The sequence below is a fragment of the Astatotilapia calliptera genome, chromosome 1 (genome assembly GCF_964374335.1).
Source record: "Astatotilapia calliptera chromosome 1, fAstCal68.1, whole genome shotgun sequence".
NCBI classification, from domain to species: Eukaryota; Metazoa; Chordata; class Actinopteri; order Cichliformes; family Cichlidae; genus Astatotilapia; species Astatotilapia calliptera.
In genome coordinates, this window is record NC_137422.1 from 37004006 (window position 1) to 37018450 (window position 14445).

The 14445-nt window shown below is 39.3% G+C and overlaps 1 long non-coding RNA gene across 1 annotated transcript; it reads left to right on the forward strand.

Moving 5' to 3' along the window:
- Window positions 1–11259: 11259 nt before the first annotated feature.
- LOC145428332 (uncharacterized) lies at window positions 11260–12875 on the forward strand. Its single transcript, XR_013908620.1, has 2 exons — window positions 11260–12300; window positions 12381–12875. It is a non-coding gene; the product is annotated as an uncharacterized LOC145428332 (long non-coding RNA).
- The last annotated feature ends 1570 nt before the right edge of the window (window positions 12876–14445 follow it).

Here is a 14445-nt window from a genome sequence, read left to right on the forward strand (position 1 = left end):
GTTTGTAAGCTAAGCTATATTTTCAGGTGATTTTTTAATTATGGATTTGAGTTTCAGTGGATGCTCTTCTTAATTTTGTTCAGCTGTGAACTGCAACTAAAGTTTGTTCCATAAATATATAGGACTAAACATAAAATAGTGTATTACAAAATGTACACTCTTTAGTGCAAAGGACACCTCATGTGTTTTCTATTTCCAGGATAATGAACACATCATTAAAAAAAAAAACCTCTGCAGTATAATGAAAAGTTTTCACTCTGGTAGAAAAGTGCATGTTGGTGGGCAACTTTAAAAAAGACACATTACATTTGGGTTTTTTAAAAGCTGAAAGATAGGGCTGTGGCTACTTTGATTGCTGTGTTGACAGCTGTAGATGGAAGTTGCAGACACTAGATATCTGCTAGACAAATGATGTGTCTTACTCTGGAGCAATGTTCCCTCTAAGCTGCACGCGTGCACAATTGCGCACTGCTGGCACGGTCTCTGCGCACAGAAAATCTGCATTGCGCACAAAAAAAAATCTAACCTGAATTGCAATTAAAATTAAAACTTGAACAATTGTGTTTTGCAGTGTTGATCAGTAAGTGACTAGCGACTCACGTATGGGATTAGAACGATGCCACCTTAGCCCATAGTCCAGCCAATGATGCGATTCACATTCGTATATATGCAGCTAATCAACGTCGTTGACAGCCTATGACAGCGTTCTTATGTGCTGACACCGGTGTTTTAGCTAGCAAAGCAGCGTGGCTGATGTGGAGTGAAGCCACATTAATGACAACGTGTACAACCATTGGAGATGTGAGCAGGACAGACGGAACAATTGATGGAAAAAGTGTGGACTTTATACCAGTTTTTAAATTGTGTTGTTGTTTATATTTACTGCGGGAAGAAACGGTAAAAACAGCGTTTTAGCTCGAAAGCACTCTCCGCCTGTGAGCAAAAACAAAACCAAAAAAAACCCCACCCTAGGGCTTTGGAGTTGACGTAACACCGCAATGCATTGTGGGAGCGCGGCACCATTTGAGAAGGCCACAAATCAAAACAAACACACTGTGTTGGAAGGATGACTGCCAGAACCATGCTTAAAATCAGCTAAAAAGTCAAAGGCCTGTATCGAGACCAGTTGCGCCCGGACGCCAAGAGACCGTACTTGGAAAAAATAGCATGCATTGGTAATGTGGACCCGTATGATGAAATACGGGAACTGTAAGTGATAACTTTGGCACCTGATATAAATTTAGTTTTAGTAGTTTGACTAAAATGTGTAATAATTTTAGTCAAATTACTTTGACCAAAAAAAAAAAAAAACTGGCACCACCCGATGTTCTCTTGCTATGTCCCTGCTAAACATTGTAATTTACATAGCTGTGAGTTTAAAGATATGTTAAGTCACTCCAGGCTTCAGTGTAGTCTGAGCTGACCAACCTTGAGATAAACCAAAGACGTATGAAATGAAGGGCATTCAAAATATTTGGGTTTACTGTGAACATTACATTCTCCATATCTATCGTAAAGAAAAAAAAAAGGTAAATGGCCTGTATTTGTATAGCACTTTATTTAGTCCCTAATGACCCCAAAGCCCTTTACACTACATTCACACACTGGTGATGGCAAGCTACATTGTAGCCACAGCTGCCAGACACTGGCACCACCTGGCCCTCTGACCACCACCACCAGTAGGCAATGGGTGAAGTGTCTTGCCCAAGGACACGACGTAGACTGTCTGAGCCGGGGCTCGAACCAGCAACCTTCCGATTACAAGATGAACTGCCTTGAGTCACGATCGCCCCATCGTAGGATGCTTCTACATTCCAAAAAGAACAGGTCCACTATCTATATTATCTGCATTACATTAGATTATCTATCAGTGCTGTCAGCATTCATATGAGCTAATGTATGATACTGTATATCACAGGGTCAGTTGTCCAGGAACTACAGTATCTGTGTGCATGTCTGAATATTAAAGCTCAGCAGTGACCCTTAAAGCCTCATTTCCTCGACAGAAGACAGAATCTGTCCGTGTTCTTCTTTCTTTAATTTAAAAAATATAAAAAAAACCAATGAAATCCCTTTTTTCAATGCACCTATTTCAGACTGCAAGATGACTCTACTAGCTTGTTAATCATTACCCATGCATGGTCAAAACTGACATGATCATTTGATGCATTACTATGCAATGCTCCAGTAATTATTCTTTCCTTTAACGAGGCAGGCAAGCAAAGCCAGGCTGCCCTCTTTCCCTCCCATGTCTCAGTCATTTATTTCTTCATTTTCTCTCAAGTTAGGAACAATCTTATTTGTACTGAAGCATGGAGGAAATGTGACCCAGGGAGTGCTACTCTTTAGCTAATCTGCGAAGGCTAATCAGTGTTATAGCACACTAAGCTACACTTTGTAAGAGACTTGATTATTGTTAAGGTTTATGAATCCAGGGAAGCTTGATTTAGTGCATAGATTATTTTTATACGTAGAAAAACAATGTACACCCACATGTATGAGCAGAGCAAAGTCAAAATATGTCTTCTATTGTTGCTCTTGCTGCACTGGCAAAGATGGTGGTTCAGGGGTCTTGCTCAAAGGCACCATGATTGGCAGTATTTTGTTAGAGGTCAAAGTGGCTCATTGTCTTCCTACACAGTGGTTTACCCCTGCCAATCCGAGTATTTGAACCAAATGACCTCAGTGTTACATGCTTGCTTTTTTTCTGTAAATTGTATTTCTCGCTGTAGCTCTCAGGTGATTGTTAGAAGTGAAATAAACTGGATGTTATTGCAGGTCAACCAGAAGTTGTAAAACATTGCATTCCTTTAATTGCCCAATTGTAGGGAATTCTAACTAACCTTTCTTACCCTTCTGTAGAGCTGCAGCTTGGAAGGATTTATTTAGGGGTTACGGATCAGTAAATAAGGGTGGCACAGTCACCTCACAGCAATAAGGCTTTGGGTTGCCAAGGTCTACCCCACCTCTTGCCAAACGTCTGCTGGGATAGGCCTCACACAGCTGCAGTAGTTGTTAAGAAAACACATCATTGGATCGGTAAATCTTCTTATATTAGGTAACAGTTATATCGTGCACTATAGATGGACATGGATGAGTGTCTGCCAGGTTGAATTAGACTAATAAAATATGAGCATCTATACTTAAAGTATTCCCAATATTCAATTAAAAATGACAAATCTAAGGTGAGCAGTAACTCATAGAAACTATATAGTCAAAATATAATTACCTTGACTAAAATAGCATTTGCTAGTTAAGATAAATATTAAAACATACTGACATAATAGATATATACTTTTGTCCACAAGCACATACTTCAGTATTTTGGTGTGAAATCTGATGAGAGCCCAAACTGGTGACTTTAATTTGCATTTTTAAAGGGTTTTTTTTCCCCCATCATTTGACCATGCAAGCATCATACATCTATGGGTTTCAATCTCTTAGTCAGTTGGTAAACTGATTTCCTCAAGAGTAAAACTTTGCAGTTTTAGCCAGTTTTTACAAGGCTCCTGGTGTAGCCAGGCCAAGGCTTGCCTGTTTTCTTGATTTTGTTCAGAAATACATGAGGAGATGAATTCAGGGGCTATGATTTGGTGTTAAAGGTGACTTCATACACTGTCTATCATCTAACCAATGGCAACTTTGGCAGATATAGTAACTGCTTATTGCACTATGCTATAAACCTATTAGAATCCATGTGACTGCAGTGTTTCTCTTCTTAGGAATATTGGAGAGATCATTACAGAACAATAAAATATGAATGATATGAATATTATTGGATCCTTCTGCCTTGAAACGCTAGGAATCGTCTGCATGGAAGAACAGCAACATCCAGAGGAAGGACAAAAAAAACACAGCTTTAAAATGGTTGAGATTAGAGCTATTCAGCATTGAGGTGTCTGCTTTACTTGAATTTCATTACTGTTCAAAGGTCAATAACAACAAAGGAATCAAGACTAGCACTAAGGATCTAGGTAGTCATGCTTTGAAAATGACTAGTGTGTGTGTGTGTGTGTGTGTGTGTGTGTGTGTGTGTGTGTGTGTGTGTGTGTGTGTGTGTGTGTGTGTGTGTGTGTGTGTGTGTGTGTGTGTGTGGCCTTGACAGAATAAGAAAAAGGAAGAGTCACAGGGAGAGAAAGAGTGAGAGAAGAACAGGTAAAAATGAAAGTAGAGGGGGTAAGCCATTGAGAAACACATCCTACATGGTTCAGGAGACTAATTATACAAGAAGGCCATGCTAAGTCGACCACTTCAGAGAGTCTGCAGGCTACACAGGGACCAAGCGACATGGATACCCCATTCAGAGGAGGGAAACAGCTTCTCATGCATGCCTTATTACCCCAAAGACCTGCGTCTGTGGCAGATAAGTCACCTACTCCTTCTAGCCTTGCTCCTCTGCGGACACAGATCCTGTAATGATACATTTCACTTCTGGCTATTTCCAGTTTGATGGGTAGAAATGTGAAAACAAAAAAAGTAAGAAGTGTGCAGTATGGGACATCATCTCTGACCTCCATCAAAGAGTTCTCTCGTCACATCGTGAGGTACGGCGACATAGTGCCAACCCCTCATTTTCCTGCGGTCCATCTCTAATGGGATTTGGGTTTTATATTAAGTCCACCTTCCCCTCCCACCCTCCCCGTGTCCTGACACTGTGGTGTGAGTGATTTGAATTTAAAAACTGGCTGAATCCACAGAGTAGACTTCAAATGGGATTGTGTGAGGCTTTAACTGTTAAACAGGGCCTTCCAGGTAAGCCCGTCCTGTAAAATGACAGAAAAGGTGAGGGGTGCAGTTATGTAGGGTACCGCTACGCTACATGCTGGTTCACAAGTGAATCCTGCCTTAGATCGCATTGTATAACTCAGTAAGGCAGATTGTCTCTCTCTCTGAGGACGGCTGTCATCACTTTTCATCCAAGGGTGCCAGAAAATTGTCACTGGGGGTGTTCATGAAGAGAACATGCACAGCATTTTGTACATTGCTTTCATTATGCACAATAATGGAGGGAGATGAGATTCTGATGAATAACTGACTCAAGGTCAGCTACGTAGTAACATGAGTTACATGAAGCATTAAACTGCCTTAAGCTTTACACTCATATCATGTGGACCGTTACAGACGTGTTCTCACTGCATGATAGCTTGTTCCAAACTTAAAGATATGTGGCAGACATTCACGTGTATAGAACATTAATCTTTAGAGGTGTCATTTGTAGAAAATAGTATAGCAGAAGGGGTCACTGTTATTTCTGTTAAATAGCCCTGGATGGTGAGGCCACTTTCATGATGTAGCTATATGTGTGTTTTAATACTGACTAGGGTACTTAAATCAGTGTAGAAGACACTGCCAGGCACAACTACAGCATACACATTATCCAACCACCAACCTGCATAATGATCGGCTGAAAATTCATGTCTTGCTGCAGGAATCAAGCCTCCAGTTTTTGCCATTGCTGTTGTCCAGGGGAGGGTATATCATAAGAAGTGTTTGAGGAAGTGTAACAGAGTGCACGATGATTGTGGCCAATGCTGGGGCTAAAAACATATCCCATCCAGCAATTTTGTCTGTCATTATCCAGCACTCTGACTACTTCACCATGCCTTGCAAAGAGGTAGGGATAAGACCTTTAAAAAAAGATATTTTCTCTTCAGCACTCTTGCTTCACCCCATGCTGGACTCAGGGCAGATAGAACACTAGGATAAAGCTATGCAATCTTGAGGTACTACCCCGGTTCCAAAGAAAAGTTCAGACATGCAAAATGCAAAATCTGAGATTTGCAAATTTCATAAACTCATAATGAATTCACAATAGATGATAGAAAATATATCAGATGGTTGAAAAAAAGAAAATGTGTCATTTCTAGGGGAAAAAAAGAGATAATTTTAAATTTGATGGCAGCAACATGTATGCATACTGTGTAGCATCCCCAATTTGTTTAGCAGTCTTTAAACATCTGGGAACAGGAGACCATTTGATGGACCTTTGGTAGAGGACTGCTGTCCCTTTATGTCCGATATAGGACTATAGCTTCACAACAGTCCTGAGTCTTCTTTGTCATATTTTTCATTTAATCTTGTTTTCAGTTGGCAAACGGTCTGGACTGCAGGCAGGCCACTTCAGCACTTAAATATTTTACTATGGAGCAATGCTATTTAATAGCTTCAGTATGTGGTTTACCATTGTCTGGCTGAAATATGTAATAAATTCCCTGTAAAAGACATGTAGATGGGATCATCTGTTGCTCTAAAACCTGCATATCCATTTCAACATTGATGTTGCCTTTCCAGATGTACAAGCTCCAAATTCCATAGGCACTAATACCACCAAAAATGCAGACTTTGAACTGATTGCTGCTTCTTCTCATTAGTCTTCTATGTAATTCATCTGACAACAGAACAGGTTTTTCTTTTTGTCTCCATCCATTTTAAATGAGCAATAAAATTATACAGTGAGGAAGAATACTGGATTTGGATTATGTGGAATACTGGATTACATACCGGATATGTTCCACAAATTGTCTTTTTGTAGACTGATGAATCTCTACGTATTTTTATTTCTGAGAAACTGCCTCTGATGCTTTTTTATACAGTCTTGTTGCTGATCTAATTATTCCCAAAATGTTGCTCCAGTTGTTTCTTTTTACTACCACTTACTCTTCTAACCTTTTGATGTCCCTGTGTCAACTTTTTGGGGATAATTTGTGGTCATCTTTGTGGCTACTGGGACACGCCCAAAAACAATACTGCGTCCTTTGCCATCCAGCCTAGCAGTGGATAGTTGCTGTGCTATCGGATGCACTAATCAAAGTTTATTTATAGCTGCCAAAAAGGGTGTTTAGTATAGCATCAACATGTGAGCACACCTCTCATAACCCTGCCTTACAGACCAGATCACACCAATTCCTGCTTCTCCACAGCAGCCCAGGCTGTCAGTGGCTCATTTAAACTGTAGGTATGATTTACCTGACATTGAAAAATATTGTGGCCTTTACTGTTATGACACAACATTGATGTGGCAAATTAATACTACCTGTAAACTGTAAATGTTTTTACAGTGAATAATTTCTTTTTCTTCACCCTGTTCTTTCTCTCACACAGCAGCATTATTTACCCATCCAGCAAAAATCTATGCTGCTGGAAGCATTCATCCTGGCAGCAGTGTAAGATGAGTTATTCTCTAAAAGATACATGTATATGTCACCAAACTTGGCTCTGCAAAAGACATTGCCAGTTGGAGGGATTTAAATAAAGCAGACGGGGCAGATTATCGATTACGAGTTGTCAAAACTGGTAGTTTCTCTGCATCTCTTTGTTTTTTCCTCCATGGATAGATGATCGAAGTAGTCTTGGATTGAGACAGGTGAAAAAAATACACCCCTCTGTCCTGCAGTACTACTGTCTGTCCACTATTGACCATCATGACACAGTAATGTTTTGCCTGCCAGAACTGTGAGTGAGTCACATGACTGTAAACTATGTCTTGTGAAAATAATTTGGGTGATAAGATTTACAATCATTGCATTCTATTTGAATTTACATTTTACACAGAACCCCAATTTTTGTTTCTTTTGTAATTGGAGCTGTGGAATTATGTTGGTTGGCTTCAACAGGTATCTTAGTAACATAATATCATAATACCATTATTAACAAGCCATAGTATTGTTTGATCACATTCTTTACAAATTTAATGATTTTATGATTATCAAAAGCTCTGCTTAGGTATATAACTATATGTAAGTCAGTACATGAATAAATAAATAAATAAAATTTATTTATTTATTTATTTATTTACATGACTTCTTTCGGTCTATTCATCTGTAGACATATTCATGACACTTTATCAATTAGTTGTGGAAATATTTCACTAAAACGAACTCATGGTAGCTTTCCAATATTTGAGTTTATGCCAAACTGTTGTACCAACCCACCAGGATGTGCAGTACTGCCCAACCTTACAATGAAAAAATATCTATTCCTAATTTACTGGCATGCATCTGTCAGCATGTTTTTTGTCATGCATTCAGTCTAAATTTGCCTGACATGTACTGTGTCTAAGCTAATTAGAGAAGTAATACATTGGTCCATTAGTAATTGCCTTGACAGCGCAACTCATTTTTACCATAACTAGCTGGGACAATTGCATTGGTCTAATAGCATGCACGAAGTCATGCCTTCAGCTAAGAATACATTCCAGTGTGGCAAGGAAATTGTGTGTATTTGAGGTGAACACTCTATATTCAGAGTTATGATGCTCTAAAAATAATGCTGCCATCCCATTCTGTCTGACAGATTTTTGTGTTGTATTCTTCTTATTTTTCCTGGATTTTTGTTGGTGTTGAGAAAACAGAATTAAGCAATGACAAAAAATATATATATATTTTTTATGCTGTATTTGTTCCAGGTAATAAACATAGGTTCCCTTTTCCCCACAAATGGTGAAATTCTGTCCCCATTAAAAAGTCAGACTCTCTGTTGTCAAGATATCAATTATCTGTCACCTGGCCAATGTTCCTCTGGATGGATTTCCTTTTTTATCTTGTTCATGCAATGATCCTGCACTTTATAAGACAAGCATTGTCCTCCTGTCTCCTGTCACAGACCAGCATGTAATGTTTGCACTTCTTTACATAAGCTAAACCCTACTGACAGTCCTATGAGCAGCAGATATCATCAATGATGATATCGTGGAATTTTAGACCATTATTAAACAGAACTGCAAACTAAGACTTATGAGAAACCTTGAAAAGTGGGGCTTCTCTTTAAAAAGAAACAGCTCCTTGATTACTGTCATCGGCAGGACTTTAATGAAGCCATAGAAAGTGCATTTTAATTTGATAAATAAAGTAGTAACAGTTAATTTTAGTTGCTAGGAAGCAACACAAAAACAAAGAAGATTTTCTAGTTAATAACTGGTTAATAAGTAGCTCAATATGGCATATGATTATATGATGAATAATGTAAATACTAATTACTTTTTTTTAATTGATGGTGATTTAAAATATGGTAATTAAGTCTACAGATAAATTATGACTGTTAAGTTGTTAAACTTTCTGTTAAAAATTCAATATCAAGAAATGTAATTGTAGACATGTTTTTAATGATGAAAAACTTGGGCAATTGTAAAATTGTCCGTTGGGGTTGCCTCACTTCTGGAATCACCTTCATGTGGCCAGTCTAGGAAATGCAATTTCTGGTAATGCAGAAATGAAATCCAGGATGCCGCCATAGCTTATCTGCAGGGGCCAGCGTTGGAGTCAGGCCCAGACCATTTCTTGCATTTCATTACCCTAACGCTCTTCCATATTTCCAGTCTGCATCGTCTTATGTATTTAAGACAAAAAAAGACCAAAAATAAATCCTAAAAGTTAAGAAAAGAACATTAAAGAGTTACTGTTCTGCATGTTTACAGATGAAATTCTTAAATCCTTCTTTTACATGTCTCACAATTATAAAGACAGTAATTGCTTTTTTTTTAAAACATAAATTAAATTTAGTGCTAAATGTAATAAAACATGCATCCATGGCATCTAATACATGTACTTTGGTTTCTAATCTATCAAAAACACACAAAATAGTCATTTTCAAGCATATACTGAGTCGCAAAAGTTCATCTATCTTTGACATCACAATGGGTGAAGTTTCTTTTACAGAGGCTTCCTATTCACCCACATCCAGCCAAAGTAGACCTTGCAAGCCGAAAGACCTTTTCCACATCTATCATGTCTGAGAACTGAGGGCTGCTTTCTTGCTTTCTTGAAGTTGTCACCTTCAAAGCCTATGTTTGGGAGGATGGAGAGATGACTGAAGCAGATGTTGCTCGAACTGAGATATGTGTCAGGAATAATGCAGTCTTCCAGTGTCTCCTCCCACGTCTTTTTCTTTTTCTCTAAGATCAGATTGTCATGACATATAAATTCAATCTTATCATTACATTGCAAACAATGCCAGAATTCCCATGGCAACAAAACTCTTTTCCAAGAAGATTATCACATAATTTCTGATCCTCATTCAAGTTGTATAGAACAATTGCAGATATAGGTAAGATCTTTTTGTGTCTTTACAGACAAATCCAACAGTGTGAGGGAAGCTGGTGGACAATCTGTTGTCCAGTTGTTTTAGTCACTGTTCTAAATGTGCCTAGGTCAAAGTGGTGCTCCCTGCAGTGCTTTTGAGCCTCAAACAAGGTTATTTGGAGCAGCAGATACGGAAGCGTTTTTGTGCAGCAGACGAGGGCTGCAAGATGAAAGACAGATGAAAGATGAAGTTAAGAATGACACAAAAGAAACTGCTACAATTTGTCATTACTTCCCAAAGCTGGCCTACTGTATGGCTTTAACTATCAGATGACCATTGTCTACACTGTAATGTCTGTTTAACACCTATAGTTATATAAGAAATGCTCCATCTACACTGGTAGTGTAAAATCAGCTTTTGCAGACTGAGTAAGTTGCTACCATTGGTTCACCGATAAAAATACAGTGGAAAGAGCAGAAAAAGATCCAACTATCCATTTTCTGAGAAACCATATGTCAAACTCACAAATTATGTCACCTGCATTAAAAAAGGGTTGCATCAGAACATACGTGAAATCTCACCCAGGGAAGAAAGTGTTCTGTTTAACTGAAGAGTTAGTATAATAAGAATATAAAACAATCTTTTGTGTGTCATATGATGCAATAATCTAAGGAAAGCAGAACAACTGCTATAGCATGAAATGTGTGTTATGCAGCCAGCAGCCAAACAGTGGAGCATAAGGTTTTGTGGTTTGCAATAACCATTAGAAAACACTGAGCCATTGAACTGCCATCAATGCAGCTTGCAAAGACACAGACAGAATGACACACATAGAAGCAGAAATGTTATTTCAGGTTTTTTTCCACTTTCTTTGAATAGACAAAGAAGAGGCGATGGAGTCCTAATGCAATAAAGACTGCAGTACATATAAACAGATCAACGGGCGGCATCCCTATATAAATATATATCCTATATTGTATGTCCTGATAGATGGTGATTTTGCCCACAAATTCATGGTAGGACACATTCCCTCAAATCCAAACAATAACTATACATTTTGGCTTTGGCCCCTTCTATCAAAAACATGATCAAACTTACTAGAGAAAAAAGCTCTGTAGAAGCCTATTTATTCTGCATTACCATTGCAAAGAGTTTCACATTCAAAAACATGAAAAGAGAAATGAGAGTGAAAGAAATCAATATCTTGTTTTGTTTTGTTTTTGTTTATTTAATACCAGGGCCCTGTTTCAGGAAGCCGGTTTAGTGCAAACTTTGAGTAAGTATACCCTGAGTTAACGAAAACTCTGGGTTTTCGGTTTCACAAAGCGAGTTCAGATGAAGCCTCAGTGAGTCACTATGACGACACACTCCGTGAAGCTAACCTGCCCCCTAGCAGGTTTACTACAACTAACCCTGACTGTCTCCGCCCCTTTGTCGGAAACCTGACAGTAGGAAGTGTCGGACATGGCGTGCCCCTTCCTTGAAGAGCCAGTAGATCGTGAAGCCCAAATTCTCCGCAGAGCTCTCCGCCGGGAGAGAGTGATCAGAGCGCGTTTGGACATTTTATCATTTCCTGATGATTTTCTGTGTGAACGTTACCGTTCTTCAGCACAATCTATAATTTATTTGAATAACATCCTCAGGCCATATATTACGCATGTGACACATCGTGGACATTCTCTCAGTTCTGTACATATTATTTGTATTGCACTTCGGTTTTTTGCAAACGGGAGCTTTCTGTATAATATTGGTGACGCTGAGCACGTTTCCAAGGCTACCGTCTGTCGGGCAGTCAGGAATGTTACAGTTGCACTGAAACGTCTCCTGTACTCGTTTGTGGTGTTCCCCGGTCATAGACCCACAAGATTTATCAAAGAGGGATGCCACAAAATTGCAGGTATCAGGATGACCAAAACTTAATTCATGATGTGGTGATACTTGAACTACTACTTAAATTTTACATTTATTCTCACGGTTCCCAGGCGTGATTGGCTGTACAGATGGCACTCACATTCCAATCATTGCTCCTTCAGTAAATGAAGGAGACTATGTGAACAGGAAGTCTTTCCACAGCATTAATGTACAGGTACATAGTTCCCTGTAGCATTTCAAACTAACAAATTATTTCATTATAGTAATGGATGCTAATTTGTGTTCTCTGCACTGTGAAGATCACATGTGATGCTGCCAACATTATCACAAATGTGGAAGCCAAGTGGCCAGGCTCTGTCCATGACTCACAAATATTCCGTGAATGTACACTGAGCACAAAATTTGGACATGGTGAGTTGAGAATACTTTAAAATATATAAAGACCAATTGCTTCAGGGACATTTGAACTGAAGTGTATCCTTCTGTCTTAGGAGAGTTCACTGGCTACTTGCTTGGTGATAGGGGGTATCCATGTTTACCCTATTTGCTTACCCCTTACCCTGACCCTGAACCGGGCCCACAGCAGCGATATAATCTGGCTAATTGCAGGACAAGAGCCAGAATCGAAATGACTATCGGAATGCTTAAGGCCCGGTTCCAGTGCCTGCAAAGACTCAGGGTCACCCCAGAAAGGGCATGTGACATTATTGTGGCATGTGTGATTCTTCACAACATTGCCACAATTAGAGGAGAACACTGTCCTTCTGAACCAAACATCAGCAGTGATCCAAACCATGAACATCCTGACCCTCCCACGGACATACAAGATGGAAGCGCAGTCAGAGACACCATATGTCACAATCATTTCTTTTGACCCATCACCTCAACATGTTGAAAGAAGAATAAACAGATTTTTTGTTCAACTGGCTTTATTGGTCGCCTGTGTTTCCTGTACACAAAGTATTAAAAGATGTAAACCTCATAAAGTGTCTCTGTTGCTTCCTCCTCTGTAACAGCTGTCAATGTTTCTTCATTATTTTCCTGTAGTAAAGAAATAAACAACATTGCTGTTCTACTGTAAACTCATAATCTGTGGAGTATTACTCACAACTGCATGTTGGTCTGGCTCAACAGGAGGCTGCACCAGATGCAGTACACCACCACCATCAACTGATAGAATATGAGGTTCATACAGGTCACTTATAACTTACAAGGGACCAAATGGCAATTAACAAACATACCAAGCACCTTACACGTCATTGTCATTATGCTCTCAAAGACAACCAAGACTGAGGGAAGGCAAAATCAGTAGGAAAATAACTTCACTACAAAATAATCCATTATGGTAAAGAGTTTATCAAATGAATGAGTAGCACTGCAAAGGTGACTGTGAAGAAAGGATGTATGCACATCATGTATTATTTTGAATTTACCCCCTATGTAGGCACTTGTGTCTTGCGGGGTTATTGACTCAGAGGATGTCCCCGCAGAGATGCCTTCAGCCACAGGGCGCCCACTGTTTTGGCTGAGGGCCAACTGCTCAGCCTCTGTGAGTGGTGGTGGTGGAGGACCCCCACCTGTTTTTCGGGCCTCCGCTTTTTTTCTGTTGGCTATAACGGGTCACATTTGAGCATACAGAGTAAGCAAATATGTACTTGTAATGTGCTCAGATAATTTCAATAAGTGCTTACAGAAAGAAAATTAATGTAGCCTCTAACTGCAATTGATTTACATGGGACAAACAGACCAAGCACTATGGCTCATAATACAATTACACCTTACCTGTTTGGACTATATTTTTATATTTCATTTTTACTTGCTGCCAGGAACGTTTGGGGCCTGTTGGGTTGCACCTGCGCTCACATCACATCACAAAATAAAATGTATAAAATAACAAATAAAATAACATATGATAAAATAACGTGTTAAATGGGTGGAAATCCCTAGATCAATGTTTATATTAACACTCACGCATTGACTCTGTCGGCTATGTTTTGCCATGCATGCTCCCTTTCTTTTGCAGCTGTGGCTGTGTTACTTTTTTCCGTGGAATTTGCATGTTATCGGCATATGCTGCCATCAGAATTTCGGCCTCAAGCGCTGTGAAATACATTGACCGCGCCTTCTTTCCCTCCGTCTCCATGGTGACTCGCTTAATCTGTGCTCCGCTTATCAGGGCTTTATGTATCCTCGTCCGCGCGCTTCACTTGGGGTTGACGCAACTCCGTGTTGATTGAACTAATTGTTATCAGCCTTTCTGAAACCGAATATTCCGAGTTGGACAGTTCGGGGTTACTCAACCCTGAGTATCGTTTTTCACTCTGAGTTTTCTAAACCGGCTTCCTGAAACAGGGCCCAGGTTACAAAATGAAATCAGTTTTAAGGGTCAGGACTGTCAGAAAGGCTAATCTCATAGTAAAAGGTAAATAGAGTGTTTCTGGGTAAAACCAGCAAAGATGGCCTTCTGCTATTACAACTCAAGCTCTCGCCTTATTCAACAAATACTATAGGGCAACAAGTTAGAAAGGTAGTCACTGGCTGAATAACTATTTTTTT